We start from the raw sequence: 22,782 nt of genomic DNA, 5'->3' as shown, positions 1-22,782 counted from the left end.
AGCTAAATTTGTAAGATGCTGGGGAGCGATATTTCTGAATGTTTGATATATGTTTGGACTAGTACTGTACTTTACACACACAAAATATTTGACAAAAAGTTCCTTTTAATTAGAGTGTATTTTTTCTAATTTTTTTTCTTTCCCTTCCTCACTCATTTCTTAGATTTTTTTGGATGGAAATGAAAGAAGAGAGGTGAAATAAACTTTTGGATGTTGTATTTTAACTGATTTTGATATGGAAAGAGTGATTAGGCCAGGTGCAAAAAGGTGATATTTACAGTTTTCGGAACATCTCTTGACTTGTCCATAGGGGTATGGATGTGTATTAGCTAAATTTGTAAGATGCTGGGGAGCGATATTTCTGAATGTTTGATATATGTTTGGACTAGTACTGTACTTTACACACACAAAATATTTGAGAAAAAGTTCCTTTTAATTAGAGTGTATTTTTTCTAAATTTTTTTTCTTTCCCTTCCTCACTCATTTCTTAGATTTTTTTGGATGGAAATGAAAGAAGAGAGGTGAAATAAACTTTTGGATGTTGTATTTTAACTGATTTTGATATGGAAAGAGTGATTAGGCCAGGTGCAAAAAGGTGATATTTACCGTTTTTCGGAACATCTCTTGACTTGTCCATAGGGGTATGGATATGTATTAGCTAAATTTGTAAGATGCTGGGGAGCGATATTTCTGAATGTTTGATATATGTTTGGACTAGTACTGTACTTTACACACACAAAATATTTGACAAAAAGTTCCTTTTAATTAGAGTGTATTTTTTCTAAATTTTTTTTCTTTCCCTTCCTCACTCATTTCTTAGATTTTTTTTGGATGGAAATGAAAGAAGAGAGGTGAAATAAACTTTTGGATGTTGTATTTTAACTGATTTTGATATGGAAAGAGTGATTAGGCCAGGTGCAAAAAGGTGATATTAACAGTTTTCGGAACATCTCTTGACTTGTCCATAGGGGTATGGATGTGTATTAGCTAAATTTGTAAGATGCTGGAGTGCGATATTTCTGAATGTTTGATATATGTTTGGACTAGTACTGTACTTTACACACACAAAATATTTGACAAAAAGAACCGGTGCATTTTTTTTAATGAAACAAAACGTTATAAAGAACTAATAGAGAATTTAATTGTGGTCTGTGGCCTAAGAGGTGAAATTCAGGAAATATTGAATTTGTACTTTGACAACTTCCCTGAATGATCTATTGGTATTAATTTGTCAAACTACATGAGAATAAATGATTTCCACTTTTATTTGATAGAAATTTTGTAAAAAGTGACATTTCAGCCTACATGCCCAAAATTGAACTTTTTCAGTTGTTTCAATATTTTTACAAAAGTAGCATGCTTACTTTCTCTCTGACAGGTTTTTCTGATTTTCTTCTTGTGTTTGTGGTATCTAATGTAGATGTTTAACTCATTTTTGAACACTAAACATACAAAAAAAGTAGATAAAATCAGAATAAGAGTGCAAAATGTGCTGCTTTAATGGTCCTAGTCTAAAGGTCAGTATGAAGCAAGTGAAAAATGAGGTTCTATGCACATACAAGTTGAATTCCTTTTAGCAGATTTCACTGAATCTGTATCAAAAGCACTTATTACTGGTTGTTTGACCTTGTCTGTTTCACAGACTATCTTTATTTTCTTTTGTTTGATAGCTAGTGGTTAAAATATTGACCTTTTGAGGCTGAAATTTCATGCCGGTTTTAAAAAGTAAAGTAAATAACTTTGCATCAGATCATACTGTCTACATATATAGTTGAAAGTGACAGTCTTGTTACATCCAGGTTCCATGTTTTATCATATCTGAGCAAAGATTAGAGCAAAAAGAAGCATATATATCTCCCATATCATTTATATGCTTTTTAATATGCAAATGTGGGGAACGAACTAAATTGACAACCTGTTTTTTTAAGCTTGACATTGCTGAAGACCATTTTATTCACATGTGTTATGCTATTTGAAACTTATATTTCCATTAAAAGTACATTTATAACATGTAAAAGGTTTTTTTATAACTTAGGAACTTCAGAAAATTGTGGTAAGTGAAAAATATTACATTTCATATAAGGCCTCACTTCATTTGAAAACCTCTATTTTTTGGCACAGGCCCATATGAAATTTACTTCTGGCCATTTTTTATAAGTCTGAAACATGAAGTATGCTATCTGTTGCTTTTAATAGGTGATAACTTATACATAGAGACATTAAAAAGTGTAAGTTTTGGTATATTTTGGTTTTTGGAAGCCCAAATTTGATAGTTGAAATTATTCTAATTCAACGCCACAATTCAGCACCCAAAGTTCAGATATAAAAAATGCCACAATTTTTATAATTGGTATCATATGGCTTTGAAACTTTGTAAACTGTTTCATAATACACTAAGCTTAAATCATGCCAAGTTTTATTAGAATTGGTCAAGGTTTAGACCCCTAATAGGTGAAATTCAGGAAATATTGCATTTGTACTTTGACAACTATTGGTATTAATTTGTCAAACTACATGAGAATAAATGATTTCCACTTTTATTTGATAGAAATTTTGTAAAAAGTGACATTTCAGCCTACATGCCCAAAATTGAACTTTTTCAGTTGTTTCAATATTTTTACAAAAGTAGCATGCTTACTTTCTCTCTGACAGGTTTTTCTGATTTTCTACTTGTGTTTGTGGTATCTAATGTAGATGTTTAACTCATTTTTGAACACTAAACATACAAAAAAAGTAGATAAAATCAGAATAAGAGTGCAAAATGTGCTGCTTTAATGGTCCTAGTCTAACGGTCAGTATGAAGCAAGTGAAAAATGAGGTTCTATGCACATACAAGTTGAATTCCTTTTAGCAGATTTCACTGAATCTGTATCAAAAGCACTTATTACTGGTTGTTTGACCTTGTCTGTTTCACAGACTATCTTTATTTTCTTTTGTTTGATAGCTAGTGGTTAAAATATTGGCCTTTTGAGGCTGAAATTTCATGCCAGTTTTAAAAAGTAAAGTAAATAACTTTGCATCAGATCATACTGTCTACATATATAGTTGAAAGTGACAGTCTTGTTACATCCAGGTTCCATGTTTTATCATATCTGAGCAAAGATTAGAGCAAAAAGAAGCATATCTCCATCTCCCATATCATTTATATGCTTTTTAATATGCAAATGTGGGGAACGACTTAAATTGACAACCTGTTTTTTTAAGCTTGACATTGCTGAAGACCATTTTATTCACATGTGTTATGCTATTTGAAACTTATATTTCTATTAAAAGTACATTTATAACATGTAAAAGGTTTTTTTATAACTTAGCAACTTCAGAAAATTGTGGTAAGTGAAAAATATTTCATTTCATATAAGGCCTCACTTCATTTGAAAACCTCTATTTTTTGGCACAGGCCCATATGAAATTTACTTCTGGCCATTTTTTATAAGTCTGAAACATGAAGTATGCTATCTGTTGCTTTTAATAGGTGATAACTTATACATAGAGACATTAAAAAGTGTAAGTTTTGGTATATTTTGGTTTTTGGAAGCCCAAATTTGATAGCTGAAATTATTCTTATTCAACGCCACAATTCAGCACCCAAAGTTCAGATATAAAAAATGCCACAACTTTTATAATTGGTATCATATGGCTTTGAAACTTTGTAAACTGTTTCATAATACACTAAGCTTAAATCATGCCAAGTTTTATTAGAATTGGTCAAGGTTTAGACCCCTAATAGGTGAAATTCAGGAAATATTGAATTTGTACTTTGACAACTTCCCTGAATGATCTATTGGTATTAATTTGTCAAACTATATGAGAATAAATGATTTCCACTTTTATTTGATAGAAATTTTGTAAAAAGTGACATTTCAGCCTACATGCCCAAAATTGAACTTTTTCAGTTGTTTCAATATTTTTACAAAAGTAGCATGCTTACTTTCTCTCTGACAGGTTTTTCTGATTTTCTTCTTGTGTTTGTGGTATCTAATGTAGATGTTTAACTCATTTTTGAACACTAAACATACAAAAAAAGTAGATAAAATCAGAATAAGAGTGCAAAATGTGCTGCTTTAATGGTCCTAGTCTAACGGTCAGTATGAAGCAAGTGAAAAATGAGGTTCTATGCACATACAAGTTGAATTCCTTTTAGCAGATTTCACTGAATCTGTATCAAAAGCACTTATTACTGGTTGTTTGACCTTGTCTGTTTCACAGACTATCTTTATTTTCTTTTGTTTGATAGCTAGTGGTTAAAATATTGGCCTTTTGAGGCTGAAATTTCATGCCGGTTTAAAAAGTAAAGTAAATAACTTTGCATCAGATCATACTGTCTACATATATAGTTGAAAGTGACAGTCTTGTTACATCCAGGTTCCATGTTTTATCATATCTGAGCAAAGATTAGAGCAAAAAGAAGCATATCTCCATCTCCCATATCATTTATATGCTTTTTAATATGCAAATGTGGGGAACGACTTAAATTGACAACCTGTTTTTTTAAGCTTGACATTGCTGAAGACCATTTTATTCACATGTGTTATGCTATTTGAAACTTATATTTCCATTAAAAGTACATTTATAACATGTAAAAGGTTTTTTTATAACTTAGCAACTTCAGAAAATTGTGGTAAGTGAAAAATATTACATTTCATATAAGGCCTCACTTCATTTGAAAACCTCTATTTTTTGGCACAGGCCCATATGAAATTTACTTCTGGCCATTTTTTATAAGTCTGAAACATGAAGTATGCTATCTGTTGCTTTTAATAGGTGATAACTTATACATAGAGACATTAAAAAGTGTAAGTTTTGGTATATTTTGGTTTTTGGAAGCCCAAATTTGATAGTTGAAATTATTCTAATTCAACGCCACAATTCAGCACCCTAAGTTCAGATAAAAAAATGCCACAATTTTTATAATTGGTATCATATGGCTTTGAAACTTTGTAAACTGTTTCATAATACACTAAGCTTAAATCATGCCAAGTTTTATTAGAATTGGTCAAGGTTTAGACCCCTAATAGGTGAAATTCAGGAAATATTGAATTTGTACTTTGACAACTTCCCTGAATGATCTATTGGTATTAATTTGTCAAACTACATGAGAATAAATGATTTCCACTTTTATTTGATAGAAATTTTGTAAAAAGTGACATTTCAGCCTACATGCCCAAAATTGAACTTTTTCAGTTGTTTCAATATTTTTACAAAAGTAGCATGCTTACTTTCTCTCTGACAGGTTTTTCTGATTTTCTTCTTGTGTTTGTGGTATCTAATGTAGATGTTTAACTCATTTTTGAACACTAAACATACAAAAAAAGTAGATAAAATCAGAATAAGAGTGCAAAATGTGCTGCTTTAATGGTCCTAGTCTAACGGTCAGTATGAAGCAAGTGAAAAATGAGGTTCTATGCACATACAAGTTGAATTCCTTTTAGCAGATTTCACTGAATCTGTATCAAAAGCACTTATTACTGGTTGTTTGACCTAGTCTGTTTCACAGACTATCTTTATTTTCTTTTGTTTGATAGCTAGTGGTTAAAATATTGGCCTTTTGAGGCTGAAATTTCATGCCGGTTTTAAAAAGTAAAGTAAATAACTTTGCATCAGATCATACTGTCTACATATATAGTTGAAAGTGACAGTCTTGTTACATCCAGGTTCCATGTTTTATCATATCTGAGCAAAGATTAGAGCAAAAAGAAGCATATCTCCATCTCCCATATCATTTATATGCTTTTTAATATGCAAATGTGGGGAACGACCTAAATTGACAACCTGTTTTTTTAAGCTTGACATTGCTGAAGACCATTTTATTCACATGTGTTATGCTATTTGAAACTTATATTTCCATTAAAAGTACATTTATAACATGTAAAAGGTTTTTTTATAACTTAGCAACTTCAGAAAATTGTGGTAAGTGAAAAATATTACATTTCATATAAGGCCTCACTTCATTTGAAAACCTCTATTTTTTGGCACAGGCCCATATGAAATTTACTTCTGGCCATTTTTTATAAGTCTGAAACATGAAGTATGCTATCTGTTGCTTTTAATAGGTGATAACTTATACATAGAGACATTAAAAAGTGTAAGTTTTGGTATATTTTGGTTTTTGGAAGCCCAAATTTGATAGTTGAAATTATTCTAATTCAACGCCACAATTCAGCACCCTAAGTTCAGATAAAAAAATGCCACAATTTTTATAATTGGTATCATATGGCTTTGAAACTTTGTAAACTGTTTCATAATACACTAAGCTTAAATCATGCCAAGTTTTATTAGAATTGGTCAAGGTTTAGACCCCTAATAGGTGAAATTCAGGAAATATTGAATTTGTACTTTGACAACTTCCCTGAATGATCTATTGGTATTAATTTGTCAAACTACATGAGAATAAATGATTTCCACTTTTATTTGATAGAAATTTTGTAAAAAGTGACATTTCAGCCTACATGCCCAAAATTGAACTTTTTCAGTTGTTTCAATATTTTTACAAAAGTAGCATGCTTACTTTCTCTCTGACAGGTTTTTCTGATTTTCTTCTTGTGTTTGTGGTATCTAATGTAGATGTTTAACTCATTTTTGAACACTAAACATACAAAAAAAGTAGATAAAATCAGAATAAGAGTGCAAAATGTGCTGCTTTAATGGTCCTAGTCTAACGGTCAGTATGAAGCAAGTGAAAAATGAGGTTCTATGCACATACAAGTTGAATTCCTTTTAGCAGATTTCACTGAATCTGTATCAAAAGCACTTATTACTGGTTGTTTGACCTTGTCTGTTTCACAGACTATCTTTATTTTCTTTTGTTTGATAGCTAGTGGTTAAAATATTGGCCTTTTGAGGCTGAAATTCCATGCCGGTTTTAAAAAGTAAAGTAAATAACTTTGCATCAGATCATACTGTCTACATATATAGTTGAAAGAGACAGTCTTGTTACATCCAGGTTCCATGTTTTATCATATCTGAGCAAAGATTAGAGCAAAAAGAAGCATATCTCCATCTCCCATATCATTTATATGCTTTTTAATATGCAAATGTGGGGAACGACCTAAATTGACAACCTGTTTTTTTAAGCTTGACATTGCTGAAGACCATTTTATTCACATGTGTTATGCTATTTGAAACTTATATTTCCATTAAAAGTACATTTATAACATGTAAAAGGTTTTTTTATAACTTAGCAACTTCAGAAAATTGTGGTAAGTGAAAAATATTGCATTTCATATAAGGCCTCACTTCATTTGAAAACCTCTATTTTTTGGCACAGGCCCATATGAAATTTACTTCTGGCCATTTTTTATAAGTCTTAAACATGAAGTATGCTATCTGTTGCTTTTAATAGGTGATAACTTATACATAGAGACATTAAAAAGTGTAAGTTTTGGTATGTTTTGGTTTTTGGAAGCCCAAATTTGATAGTTGAAATTATTCTAATTCAACGCCACAATTCAGCACCCAAAGTTCAGATATAAAAAATGCCACAATTTTTATAATTGGTATCATATGGCTTTGAAACTTTGTAAACTGTTTCATAATACACTAAGCTTAAATCATGCCAAGTTTTATTAGAATTGGTCAAGGTTTAGACCCCTAATAGGTGAAATTCAGGAAATATTGAATTTGTACTTTGACAACTTCCCTGAATGATCTATTGGTATTAATTTGTCAAACTACATGAGAATAAATGATTTCCACTTTTATTTGATAGAAATTTTGTAAAAAGTGACATTTCAGCCTACATGCCCAAAATTGAACTTTTTCAGTTGTTTCAATATTTTTACAAAAGTAGCATGCTTACTTTCTCTCTGACAGGTTTTTCTGATTTTCTTCTTGTGTTTGTGGTATCTAATGTAGATGTTTAACTCATTTTTGAACACTAAACATACAAAAAAAGTAGATAAAATCAGAATAAGAGTGCAAAATGTGCTGCTTTAATGGTCCTAGTCTAACGGTCAGTATGAAGCAAGTGAAAAATGAGGTTCTATGCACATACAAGTTGAATTCCTTTTAGCAGATTTCACTGAATCTGTATCAAAAGCACTTATTACTGGTTGTTTGACCTTGTCTGTTTCACAGACTATCTTTATTTTCTTTTGTTTGATAGCTAGTGGTTAAAATATTGGCCTTTTGAGGCTGAAATTTCATGCCGGTTTTAAAAAGTAAAGTAAATAACTTTGCATCAGATCATACTGTCTACATATATAGTTGAAAGTGACAGTCTTGTTACATCCAGGTTCCATGTTTTATCATATCTGAGCAAAGATTAGAGCAAAAAGAAGCATATCTCCATCTCCCATATCATTTATATGCTTTTTAATATGCAAATGTGGGGAACGACCTAAATTGACAACCTGTTTTTTTAAGCTTGACATTGCTGAAGACCATTTTATTCACATGTGTTATGCTATTTGAAACTTATATTTCCATTAAAAGTACATTTATAACATGTAAAAGGTTTTTTTATAACTTAGCAACTTCAGAAAATTGTGGTAAGTGAAAAATATTACATTTCATATAAGGCCTCACTTCATTTGAAAACCTCTATTTTTTAGCACAGGCCCATATGAAATTTACTTCTGGCCATTTTTTATAAGTCTGAAACATGAAGTATGCTATCTGTTGCTTTTAATAGGTGATAACTTATACATAGAGACATTAAAAAGTGTAAGTTTTGGTATATTTTGGTTTTTGGAAGCCCAAATTTGATAGTTGAAATTATTCTAATTCAACGCCACAATTCAGCACCCAAAGTTCAGATATAAAAAATGCCACAATTTTTATAATTGGTATCATATGGCTTTGAAACTTTGTTAACTGTTTTATAATACACTAAGCTTAAATCATGCCAAGTTTTATTAGAATTGGTCAAGGTTTAGACCCCTAATAGGTGAAATTCAGGAAATATTGAATTTGTACTTTGACAACTTCCCTGAATGATCTATTGGTATTAATTTGTCAAACTACATGAGAATAAATGATTTCCACTTTTATTTGATAGAAATTTTGTAAAAAGTGACATTTCAGCCTACATGCCCAAAATTGAACTTTTTCAGTTGTTTCAATATTTTTACAAAAGTAGCATGCTTACTTTCTCTCTGACAGGTTTTTCTGATTTTCTTCTTGTGTTTGTGGTATCTAATGTAGATGTTTAACTCATTTTTGAACACTAAACATACAAAAAAAGTAGATAAAATCAGAATAAGAGTGCAAAATGTGCTGCTTTAATGGTCCTAGTCTAACGGTCAGTATGAAGCAAGTGAAAAATGAGGTTCTATGCACATACAAGTTGAATTCCTTTTAGCAGATTTCACTGAATCTGTATCAAAAGCACTTATTACTGGTTGTTTGACCTTGTCTGTTTCACAGACTATCTTTATTTTCTTTTGTTTGATAGCTAGTGGTTAAAATATTGGCCTTTTGAGGCTGAAATTATATGCCGGTTTTAAAAAGTAAAGTAAATAACTTTGCATCAGATCATACTATCTACATATATAGTTGAAAGTGACAGTCTTGTTACATCCAGGTTCCATGTTTTATCATATCGGAGCAAAGATTAGAGCAAAAAGAAGCATATCTCCATCTCCCATATCATTTATATGCTTTTTAATATACAAATGTGGGGAACGACCTAAATTGACAACCTGTTTTTTTAAGCTTGACATTGCTGAAGACCATTTTATTCACATGTGTTATGCTATTCGAAACTTATATTTCCATTAAAAGTACATTTATAACATGTAAAAGGTTTTTTTATAACTTAGCAACTTCAGAAAATTGTGGTAAGTGAAAAATATTACATTTCATATAAGGCCTCACTTCATTTGAAAACCTCTATTTTTTGGCACAGGCCCATATGAAATTTACTTCTGGCCATTTTTTATAAGTCTGAAACATGAAGTATGCTATCTGTTGCTTTTAATAGGTGATAACTTATACATAGAGACATTAAAAAGTGTAAGTTTTGGTATATTTTGGTTTTTGGAAGCCCAAATTTGATAGTTGAAATTATTCTAATTCAACGCCACAATTCAGCACCCAAAGTTCAGATATAAAAAATGCCACAATTTTTATAATTGGTATCATATGGCTTTGAAACTTTGTTAACTGTTTTATAATACACTAAGCTTAAATCATGCCAAGTTTTATTAGAATTGGTCAAGGTTTAGACCCCTAATAGGTGAAATTCAGGAAATATTGAATTTGTACTTTGACAACTTCCCTGAATGATCTATTGGTATTAATTTGTCAAACTACATGAGAATAAATGATTTCCACTTTTATTTGATAGAAATTTTGTAAAAAGTGACATTTCAGCCTACATGCCCAAAATTGAACTTTTTCAGTTGTTTCAATATTTTTACAAAAGTAGCATGCTTACTTTCTCTCTGACAGGTTTTTCTGATTTTCTTCTTGTGTTTGTGGTATCTAATGTAGATGTTTAACTCATTTTTGAACACTAAACATACAAAAAAAGTAGATAAAATCAGAATAAGAGTGCAAAATGTGCTGCTTTAATGGTCCTAGTCTAACGGTCAGTATGAAGCAAGTGAAAAATGAGGTTCTATGCACATACAAGTTGAATTCCTTTTAGCAGATTTCACTGAATCTGTATCAAAAGCACTTATTACTGGTTGTTTGACCTTGTCTGTTTCACAGACTATCTTTATTTTCTTTTGTTTGATAGCTAGTGGTTAAAATATTGGCCTTTTGAGGCTGAAATTATATGCCGGTTTTAAAAAGTAAAGTAAATAACTTTGCATCAGATCATACTGTCTACATATATAGTTGAAAGTGACAGTCTTGTTACATCCAGGTTCCATGTTTTATCATATCTGAGCAAAGATTAGAGCAAAAAGAAGCATATCTCCATCTCCCATATCATTTATATGCTTTTTAATATACAAATGTGGGGAACGACCTAAATTGACAACCTGTTTTTTTAAGCTTGACATTGCTGAAGACCATTTTATTCACATGTGTTATGCTATTTGAAACTTGTATTTCCATTAAAAGTACATTTATAACATGTAAAAGGTTTTTTTATAACTTAACAACTTCAGAAAATTGTGGTAAGTGAAAAATATTACATTTCATATAAGGCCTCACTTCATTTGAAAACCTCTATTTTTTAGCACAGGCCCATATGAAATTTACTTCTGGCCATTTTTTATAAGTCTGAAACATGAAGTATGCTATCTGTTGCTTTTAATAGGTGATAGCTTATACATAGAGACATTAAAAAGTGTAAGTTTTGGTATATTTTGGTTTTTGGAAGCCCAAATTTGATAGTTGAAATTATTCTAATTCAACGCCACAATTCAGCACCCAAAGTTCAGATATAAAAAATGCCACAATTTTTATAATTGGTATCATATGGCTTTGAAACTTTGTAAACTGTTTCATAATACACTAAGCTTAAATCATGCCAAGTTTTATTAGAATTGGTCAAGGTTTAGACCCCTAATAGGTGAAATTCAGGAAATATTGAATTTGTACTTTGACAACTTCCCTGAATGATCTATTGGTATTAATTTGTCAAACTACATGAGAATAAATTATTTCCACTTTTATTTGATAGAAATTTTGTAAAAAGTGACATTTCAGCCTACATGCCCAAAATTGAACTTTTTCAGTTGTTTCAATATTTTTACAAAAGTAGCATGCTTACTTTCTCTCTGACAGGTTTTTCTGATTTTCTTCTTGTGTTTGTGGTATCTAATGTAGATGTTTAACTCATTTTTGAACACTAAACATACAAAAAAATTAGATCAAATCAGAATAAGAGTGCAAAATGTGCTGCTTTAATGGTCCTAGTCTAACGGTCAGTATGAAGCAAGTGAAAAATGAGGTTCTATGCACATACAAGTTGAATTCCTTTTAGCAGATTTCACTGAATCTGTATCAAAGGCACTTATTACTGGTTGTTTGACCTTGTCTGTTTCACAGACTATCTTTATTTTCTTTTGTTTGATAGCTAGTGGTTAAAATATTGGCCTTTTGAGGCTGAAATTTCATGCCGGTTTTAAAAAGTAAAGTAAATAACTTTGCATCAGATCATACTATCTACATATATAGTTGAAAGTGACAGTCTTGTTACATCCAGGTTCCATGTTTTATCATATCTGAGCAAAGATTAGAGCAAAAAGAAGCATATCTCCATCTCCCATATCATTTATATGCTTTTTAATATGCAAATGTGGGGAACGACTTAAATTGACAACCTGTTTTTTTAAGCTTGACATTGCTGAAGACCATTTTATTCACATGTGTTATGCTATTTGAAACTTATATTTCCATTAAAAGTACATTTATAACATGTAAAAGGTTTTTTTATAACTTAGCAACTTCAGAAAATTGTGGTAAGTGAAAAATATTACATTTCATATAAGGCCTCACTTCATTTGAAAACCTCTATTTTTTGGCACAGGCCCATATGAAATTTACTTCTGGCCATTTTTTATAAGTCTGAAACATGAAGTATGCTATCTGTTGCTTTTAATAGGTGATAACTTATACATAGAGACATAGAAAAGTGTAAGTTTTGGTATATTTTGGTTTTTGGAAGCCCAAATTTGATAGTTGAAATTATTCTAATTCAACGCCACAATTCAGCACCCAAAGTTCAGATATAAAAAATGCCACAATTTTTATAATTGGTATCATATGGCTTTGAAACTTTGTAAACTGTTTCATAATACACTAAGCTTAAATCATGCCAAGTTTTATTAGAATTGGTCAAGGTTTAGACCCCTAATAGGCCAAAGACCACAATTAATGATCCCTCTTTTCGTTGTCCACGAATATAGTTCCTTTTAATTAGAGTGTATTTTTTCTAAATTTTTTTTCTTTCCCTTCCTCACTCATTTCTTAGATTTTTTTGGATGGAAATGAAAGAAGAGAGGTGAAATAAACTTTTGGATGTTGTATTTTAACTGATTTTGATATGGAAAGAGTGATTAGGCCAGGTGCAAAAAGGTGATATTTACAGTTTTCGGAACATCTCTTGACTTGTCCATAGGGGTATGGATGTGTATTAGCTAAATTTGTAAGATGCTGGGGAGCGATATTTCTGAATGTTTGATATATGTTTGGACTAGTACTGTACTTTACACACACAAAATATTTGACAAAAAGTAACTTTTAATTAGAGTGTATTTTTTCTAAATTTTTTTTCTTTCCCTTCCTCACTCATTTCTTAGATTTTTTGGATGGAAATGAAAGAAGAGAGGTGAAATAAACTTTTGGATGTTGTATTTTAACTGATTTTGATATGGAAAGAGTGATTAGGCCAGGTGCAAAAAGGTGATATTTACAGTTTTCGGAACATCTCTTGACTTGTCCATAGGGGTATGGATGTGTATTAGCTAAATTTGTAAGATGCTGGGGAGCGATATTTCTGAATGTTTGATATAAGTTTGGACTAGTACTGTACTTTACACACACAAAATATTTGACAAAAAGTTCCTTTTAATTAGAGTGTATTTTTTCTAAATTTTTTTTCTTTCCCTTCCTCACTCATTTCTTAGATTTTTTTGGATGGAAATGAAAGAAGAGAGGTGAAATAAACTTTTGGATGTTGTATTTTAACTGATTTTGATATGGAAAGAGTGATTAGGCCAGGTGCAAAAAGGTGATATTTACAGTTTTCGGAACATCTCTTGACTTGTCCATAGGGGTATGGATGTGTATTAGCTAAATTTGTAAGATGCTGGGGAGCGATATTTCTGAATGTTTGATATATGTTTGGACTAGTACTGTACTTTACACACACAAAATATTTGACAAAAAGTAACTTTTAATTAGAGTGTATTTTTTCTAAATTTTTTTTCTTTCCCTTCCTCACTCATTTCTTAGATTTTTTGGATGGAAATGAAAGAAGAGAGGTGAAATAAACTTTTGGATGTTGTATTTTAACTGATTTTGATATGGAAAGAGTGATTAGGCCAGGTGCAAAAAGGTGATATTTACAGTTTTCGGAACATCTCTTGACTTGTCCATAGGGGTATGGATGTGTATTAGCTAAATTTGTAAGATGCTGGGGAGCGATATTTCTGAATGTTTGATATAACTTTGGACTAGTACTGTACTTTACACACACAAAATATTTGACAAAAAGTTCCTTTTAATTAGAGTGTATTTTTTCTAAATTTTTTTTCTTTCCCTTCCTCACTCATTTCTTAGATTTTTTTGGATGGAAATGAAAGAAGAGAGGTGAAATAAACTTTTGGATGTTGTATTTTAACTGATTTTGATATGGAAAGAGTGATTAGGCCAGGTGCAAAAAGGTGATATTTACAGTTTTCGGAACATCTCTTGACTTGTCCATAGGGGTATGGATGTGTATTAGCTAAATTTGTAAGATGCTGGGGAGCGATATTTCTGAATGTTTGATATATGTTTGGACTAGTACTGTACTTTACACACACAAAATATTTGACAAAAAGTAACTTTTAATTAGAGTGTATTTTTTCTAAATTTTTTTTCTTTCCCTTCCTCACTCATTTCTTAGATTTTTTGGATGGAAATGAAAGAAGAGAGGTGAAATAAACTTTTGGATGTTGTATTTTAACTGATTTTGATATGGAAAGAGTGATTAGGCCAGGTGCAAAAAGGTGATATTTACAGTTTTCGGAACATCTCTTGACTTGTCCATAGGGGTATGGATGTGTATTAGCTAAATTTGTAAGATGCTGGGGAGCGATATTTCTGAATGTTTGATATAAGTTTGGACTAGTACTGTACTTTACACACACAAAATATTTGACAAAAAGTTCCTTTTAATTAGAGTGTATTTTTTCTAAATTTTTTTTCTTTCCCTTCCTCACTCATTTCTTAGATTTTTTTGGATGGAAATGAAAGAAGAGAGGTGAAATAAACTTTTGGATGTTGTATTTTAACTGATTTTGATATGGAAAGAGTGATTAGGCCAGGTGCAAAAAGGTGATATTTACAGTTTTCGGAACATCTCTTGACTTGTCCATAGGGGTATGGATGTGTATTAGCTAAATTTGTAAGATGCTGGGGAGCGATATTTCTGAATGTTTGATATATGTTTGGACTAGTACTGTACTTTACACACACAAAATATTTGACAAAAAGTAACTTTTAATTAGAGTGTATTTTTTCTAAATTTTTTTTCTTTCCCTTCCTCACTCATTTCTTAGATTTTTTGGATGGAAATGAAAGAAGAGAGGTGAAATAAACTTTTGGATGTTGTATTTTAACTGATTTTGATATGGAAAGAGTGATTAGGCCAGGTGCAAAAAGGTGATATTTACAGTTTTCGGAACATCTCTTGACTTGTCCATAGGGGTATGGATGTGTATTAGCTAAATTTGTAAGATGCTGGGGAGCGATATTTCTGAATGTTTGATATAACTTTGGACTAGTACTGTACTTTACACACACAAAATATTTGACAAAAAGTTCCTTTTAATTAGAGTGTATTTTTTCTAAATTTTTTTTCTTTCCCTTCCTCACTCATTTCTTAGATTTTTTTGGATGGAAATGAAAGAAGAGAGGTGAAATAAACTTTCGGATGTTGTATTTTAACTGATTTTGATATGGAAAGAGTGATTAGGCCAGGTGCAAAAAGGTGATATTTACAGTTTTCGGAACATCTCTTGACTTGTCCATAGGGGTATGGATGTGTATTAGCTAAATTTGTAAGATGCTGGGGAGCGATATTTCTGAATGTTTGATATATGTTTGGACTAGTACTGTACTTTACACACACAAAATATTTGACAAAAAGTAACTTTTAATTAGAGTGTATTTTTTCTAAATTTTTTTTCTTTCCCTTCCTCACTCATTTCTTAGATTTTTTGGATGGAAATGAAAGAAGAGAGGTGAAATAAACTTTTGGATGTTGTATTTTAACTGATTTTGATATGGAAAGAGTGATTAGGCCAGGTGCAAAAAGGTGATATTTACAGTTTTCGGAACATCTCTTGACTTGTCCATAGGGGTATGGATGTGTATTAGCTAAATTTGTAAGATGCTGGGGAGCGATATTTCTGAATGTTTGATATAAGTTTGGACTAGTACTGTACTTTACACACACAAAATATTTGACAAAAAGTTCCTTTTAATTAGAGTGTATTTTTTCTAAAAAAATTTTCTTTCCCTTCCTCACTCATTTCTTAGATTTTTTTGGATGGAAATGAAAGAAGAGAGGTGAAATAAATTTTTGGATGTTGTATTTTAACTGATTTTGATATGGAAAGAGTGATTAGGCCAGGTGCAAAAAGGTGATATTTACAGTTTTCGGAACATCTCTTGACTTGTCCATAGGGGTATGGATGTGTATTAGCTAAATTTGTAAGATGCTGGGGAGCGATATTTCTGAATGTTTGATATATGTTTGGACTAGTACTGTACTTTACACACACAAAATATTTGACAAAAAGTAACTTTTAATTAGAGTGTATTTTTTCTAAATTTTTTTTCTTTCCCTTCCTCACTCATTTCTTAGATTTTTTGGATGGAAATGAAAGAAGAGAGGTGAAATAAACTTTTGGATGTTGTATTTTAACTGATTTTGATATGGAAAGAGTGATTAGGCCAGGTGCAAAAAGGTGATATTTACAGTTTTCGGAACATCTCTTGACTTGTCCATAGGGGTATGGATGTGTATTAGCTAAATTTGTAAGATGCTGGGGAGCGATATTTCTGAATGTTTGATATAAGTTTGGACTAGTACTGTACTTTACACACACAAAATATTTGACAAAAAGTTCCTTTTAATTAGAGTGTATTTTTTCTAAAAAAATTTTCTTTCCCTTCCTCACTCATTTCTTAGATTTTTTTGGATGGAAATGAAAGAAGAGAGGTGAAATAAACTTTTGGATGTTGTATTTTAACTGATTTTGATATGGAAAGAGTGATTAGGCCAGGTGCAAAAAGGTGATATTTACAGTTTTCGGAACATCTCTTGACTTGTCCATAGGGGTATGGATGTGTATTAGATGAATTTGTAAGATGCTGGGGAGCGATATTTCTGAATGTTTGATATATGTTTGGACTAGTACTGTACTTTACACACACAAAATATTTGACAAAAAGTTCCTTTTAATTAGAGTGTATTTTTTCTAAATTTTTTTTCTTTCCCTTCCTCACTCATTTCTTAGATTTTTTTGGATGGAAATGAAAGAAGAGAGGTGAAATATACTTTTGGATGTTGTATTTTAACTGATTTTGATATGGAAAGAGTGATTAGGCCAGGTGCAAAAAGGTGATATTTACAGTTTTCGGAACATCTCTTGACTTGTCCATAGGGGTATGGATGTGTATTAGCTAAATTTGTAAGATGCTGGGGAGCGATATTTCTGAATGTTTGATATAAGTTTGGACTAGTACTGTACTTTACACACACAAAATATTTGACAAAAAGTTCCTTTTAATTAGAGTGTATTTTTTCTAAAAAAATTTTCTTTCCCTTCCTCACTCATTTCTTAGATTTTTTTGGATGGAAATGAAAGAAGAGAGGTGAAATAAACTTTTGGATGTTGTATTTTAACTGATTTTGATATGGAAAGAGTGATTAGGCCAGGTGCAAAAAGGTGATATTTACAGTTTTCGGAACATCTCTTGACTTGTCCATAGGGGTATGGATGTGTATTAGATGAATTTGTAAGATGCTGGGGAGCGATATTTCTGAATGTTTGATATATGTTTGGACTAGTACTGTACTTTACACACACAAAATATTTGACAAAAAGTTCCTTTTAATTAGAGTGTATTTTTTCTAAATTTTTTTTCTTTCCCTTCCTCACTCATTTCTTAGATTTTTTTGGATGGAAATGAAAGAAGAGAGGTGAAATAAACTTTTGGATGTTGTATTTTAACTGATTTTGATATGGAAAGAGTGATTAGGCCAGGTGCAAAAAGGTGATATTTACAGTTTTCGGAACATCTCTTGACTTGTCCATAGGGGTATGGATGTGTATTAGCTAAATTTGTAAGATGCTGGGGAGCGATATTTCTGAATGTTTGATATATGTTTGGACTAGTACTGTACTTTACACACACAAAATATTTGACAAAAAGTAACTTTTAATTAGAGTGTATTTTTTCTAAATTTTTTTTCTTTCCCTTCCTCACTCATTTCTTAGATTTTTTGGATGGAAATGAAAGAAGAGAGGTGAAATAAACTTTTGGATGTTGTATTTTAACTGATTTTGATATGGAAAGAGTGATTAGGCCAGGTGCAAAAAGGTGATATTTACAGTTTTCGGAACATCTCTTGACTTGTCCATAGGGGTATGGATGTGTATTAGCTAAATTTGTAAGATGCTGGGGAGCGATATTTCTGAATGTTTGATATAAGTTTGGACTAGTACTGTACTTTACACACACAAAATATTTGACAAAAAGTTCCTTTTAATTAGAGTGTATTTTTTCTAAAAAAATTTTCTTTCCCTTCCTCACTCATTTCTTAGATTTTTTTGGATGGAAATGAAAGAAGAGAGGTGAAATAAACTTTTGGATGTTGTATTTTAACTGATTTTGATATGGAAAGAGTGATTAGGCCAGGTGCAAAAAGGTGATATTTACAGTTTTCGGAACATCTCTTGACTTGTCCATAGGGGTATGGATGTGTATTAGATGAATTTGTAAGATGCTGGGGAGCGATATTTCTGAATGTTTGATATATGTTTGGACTAGTACTGTACTTTACACACACAAAATATTTGACAAAAAGTTCCTTTTAATTAGAGTGTATTTTTTCTAAATTTTTTTTCTTTCCCTTCCTCACTCATTTCTTAGATTTTTTTGGATGGAAATGAAAGAAGAGAGGTGAAATGAACTTTTGGAACATCTCTTGACTTGTCCATAGGGGTATGGATGTGTATTAGCTAAATTTGTAAGATGCTGGGGAGCGATATTTCTGAATGTTTGATATATGTTTGGACTAGTACTGTACTTTACACACACAAAATATTTGACAAAAAGTAACTTTTAATTAGAGTGTATTTTTTCTAAATTTTTTTTCTTTCCCTTCCTCACTCATTTCTTAGATTTTTTGGATGGAAATGAAAGAAGAGAGGTGAAATAAACTTTTGGATGTTGTATTTTAACTGATTTTGATATGGAAAGAGTGATTAGGCCAGGTGCCAAAATGTGATATTTACAGTTTTCGGAACATCTCTTGACTTGTCCATAGGGGTATGGATGTGTATTAGCTAAATTTGTAAGATGCTGGGGAGCGATATTTCTGAATGTTTGATATAAGTTTGGACTAGTACTGTACTTTACACACACAAAATATTTGACAAAAAGTTCCTTTTAATTAGAGTGTATTTTTTCTAAATTTTTTTTCTTTCCCTTCCTCACTCATTTCTTTGATTTTTTTGGATGGAAATGAAAGAAGAGAGGTGAAATAAACTTTTGGATGTTGTATTTTAACTGATTTTGATATGGAAAGAGTGATTAGGCCAGGTGCAAAAAGGTGATATTTACAGTTTTCGGAACATCTCTTGACTTGTCCATAGGGGTATGGATGTGTATTAGCTAAATTTGTAAGATGCTGGGGAGCGATATTTCTGAATGTTTGATATATGTTTGGACTAGTACTGTACTTTACACACACAAAATATTTGACAAAAAGTAACTTTTAATTAGAGTGTATTTTTTCTAAATTTTTTTTCTTTCCCTTCCTCACTCATTTCTTAGATTTTTTGGATGGAAATGAAAGAAGAGAGGTGAAATAAACTTTTGGATGTTGTATTTTAACTGATTTTGATATGGAAAGAGTGATTAGGCCAGGTGCAAAAAGGTGATATTTACAGTTTTCGGAACATCTCTTGACTTGTCCATAGGGGTATGGATGTGTATTAGCTAAATTTGTAAGATGCTGGGGAGCGATATTTCTGAATGTTTGATATATGTTTGGACTAGTACTGTACTTTACACACACAAAATATTTGACAAAAAGTTCCTTTTAATTAGAGTGTATTTTTTCTAAAAAAATTTTCTTTCCCTTCCTCACTCATTTCTTAGATTTTTTTGGATGGAAATGAAAGAAGAGAGGTGAAATAAACTTTTGGATGTTGTATTTTAACTGATTTTGATATGGAAAGAGTGATTAGGCCAGGTGCAAAAAGGTGATATTTACAGTTTTCGGAACATCTCTTGACTTGTCCATAGGGGTATGGATGTGTATTAGATGAATTTGTAAGATGCTGGGGAGCGATATTTCTGAATGTTTGATATATGTTTGGACTAGTACTGTACTTTACACACACAAAATATTTGACAAAAAGTTCCTTTTAATTAGAGTGTATTTTTTCTAAATTTTTTTTCTTTCCCTTCCTCACTCATTTCTTAGATTTTTTGGATGGAAATGAAAGAAGAGAGGTGAAATAAACTTTTGGATGTTGTATTTTAACTGATTTTGATATGGAAAGAGTGATTAGGCCAGGTGCAAAAAGGTGATATTTACAGTTTTCGGAACATCTCTTGACTTGTCCATAGGGGTATGGATGTGTATTAGCTAAATTTGTAAGATGCTGGGGAGCGATATTTCTGAATGTTTGATATATGTTTGGACTAGTACTGTACTTTACACACACAAAATATTTGACAAAAAGTTCCTTTTAATTAGAGTGTATTTTTTCTAAAAAAATTTTCTTTCCCTTCCTCACTCATTTCTTAGATTTTTTTGGATGGAAATGAAAGAAGAGAGGTGAAATAAACTTTTGGATGTTGTATTTTAACTGATTTTGATATGGAAAGAGTGATTAGGCCAGGTGCAAAAAGGTGATATTTACAGTTTTCGGAACATCTCTTGACTTGTCCATAGGGGTATGGATGTGTATTAGCTAAATTTGTAAGATGCTGGGGAGCGATATTTCTGAATGTTTGATATATGTTTGGACTAGTACTGTACTTTACACACACAAAATATTTGACAAAAAGTAACTTTTAATTAGAGTGTATTTTTTCTAAATTTTTTTTCTTTCCCTTCCTCACTCATTTCTTAGATTTTTTTGGATGGAAATGAAAGAAGAGAGGTGAAATAAACTTTTGGATGTTGTATTTTAACTGATTTTGATATGGAAAGAGTGATTAGGCCAGGTGCAAAAAGGTGATATTTACAGTTTTCGGAACATCTCTTGACTTGTCCATAGGGGTATGGATGTGTATTAGCTAAATTTGTAAGATGCTGGGGAGCGATATTTCTGAATGTTTGATATATGTTTGGACTAGTACTGTACTTTACACACACAAAATATTTGACAAAAAGTAACTTTTAATTAGAGTGTATTTTTTCTAAATTTTTTTTCTTTCCCTTCCTCACTCATTTCTTAGATTTTTTGGATGGAAATGAAAGAAGAGAGGTGAAATAAACTTTTGGATGTTGTATTTTAACTGATTTTGATATGGAAAGAGTGATTAGGCCAGGTGAAAAAAGGTGATATTTACAGTTTTCGGAACATCTCTTGACTTGTCCATAGGGGTATGGATGTGTATTAGCTAAATTTGTAAGATGCTGGGGAGCGATATTTCTGAATGTTTGATATAAGTTTGGACTAGTACTGTACTTTACACACACAAAATATTTGACAAAAAGTTCCTTTTAATTAGAGTGTATTTTTTCTAAATTTTTTTTCTTTCCCTTCCTCACTCATTTCTTAGATTTTTTTGGATGGAAATGAAAGAAGAGAGGTGAAATAAACTTTTGGATGTTGTATTTTAACTGATTTTGATATGGAAAGAGTGATTAGGCCAGGTGCAAAAAGGTGATATTTACAGTTTTCGGAACATCTCTTGACTTGTCCATAGGGGTATGGATGTGTATTAGCTAAATTTGTAAGATGCTGGGGAGCGATATTTCTGAATGTTTGATATATGTTTGGACTAGTACTGTACTTTACACACACAAAATATTTGACAAAAAGTAACTTTTAATTAGAGTGTATTTTTTCTAAATTTTTTTTCTTTCCCTTCCTCACTCATTTCTTAGATTTTTTGGATGGAAATGAAAGAAGAGAGGTGAAATAAACTTTTGGATGTTGTATTTTAACTGATTTTGATATGGAAAGAGTGATTAGGCCAGGTGCAAAAAGGTGATATTTACAGTTTTCGGAACATCTCTTGACTTGTCCATAGGGGTATGGATGTGTATTAGCTAAATTTGTAAGATGCTGGGGAGCGATATTTCTGAATGTTTGATATAAGTTTGGACTAGTACTGTACTTTACACACACAAAATATTTGACAAAAAGTTCCTTTTAATTAGAGTGTATTTTTTCTAAAAAAATTTTCTTTCCCTTCCTCACTCATTTCTTAGATTTTTTTGGATGGAAATGAAAGAAGAGAGGTGAAATAAACTTTTGGATGTTGTATTTTAACTGATTTTGATATGGAAAGAGTGATTAGGCCAGGTGCAAAAAGGTGATATTTACAGTTTTCGGAACATCTCTTGACTTGTCCATAGGGGTATGGATGTGTATTAGATGAATTTGTAAGATGCTGGGGAGCGATATTTCTGAATGTTTGATATATGTTTGGACTAGTACTGTACTTTACACACACAAAATATTTGACAAAAAGTTCCTTTTAATTAGAGTGTATTTTTTCTAAATTTTTTTTCTTTCCCTTCCTCACTCATTTCTTAGATTTTTTTGGATGGAAATGAAAGAAGAGAGGTGAAATAAACTTTTGGATGTTGTATTTTAACTGATTTTGATATGGAAAGAGTGATTAGGCCAGGTGCAAAAAGGTGATATTTACAGTTTTCGGAACATCTCTTGACTTGTCCATAGGGGTATGGATGTGTAT

The 22,782-nt window shown here is 31.3% G+C and overlaps 1 long non-coding RNA gene across 1 annotated transcript; it reads left to right on the top strand.

Annotated features, from left to right (window-relative positions):
• Positions 1–1,682: 1,682 nt before the first annotated feature.
• On the top strand, positions 1,683–9,886 carry LOC127701390 (uncharacterized). Its single transcript, XR_007982006.1, has 3 exons — positions 1,683–1,799; positions 6,941–7,161; positions 9,742–9,886. It is a non-coding gene; the product is annotated as an uncharacterized LOC127701390 (long non-coding RNA).
• Positions 9,887–22,782: the final 12,896 nt, after the last annotated feature.

This window comes from Mytilus californianus, unplaced genomic scaffold (genome assembly GCF_021869535.1).
Source record: "Mytilus californianus isolate M0D057914Y unplaced genomic scaffold, xbMytCali1.0.p SCAF_5, whole genome shotgun sequence".
Classification (NCBI taxonomy): domain Eukaryota; kingdom Metazoa; phylum Mollusca; class Bivalvia; order Mytilida; family Mytilidae; genus Mytilus; species Mytilus californianus.
This window is presented reverse-complemented; position numbering and strand designations above follow the sequence as displayed.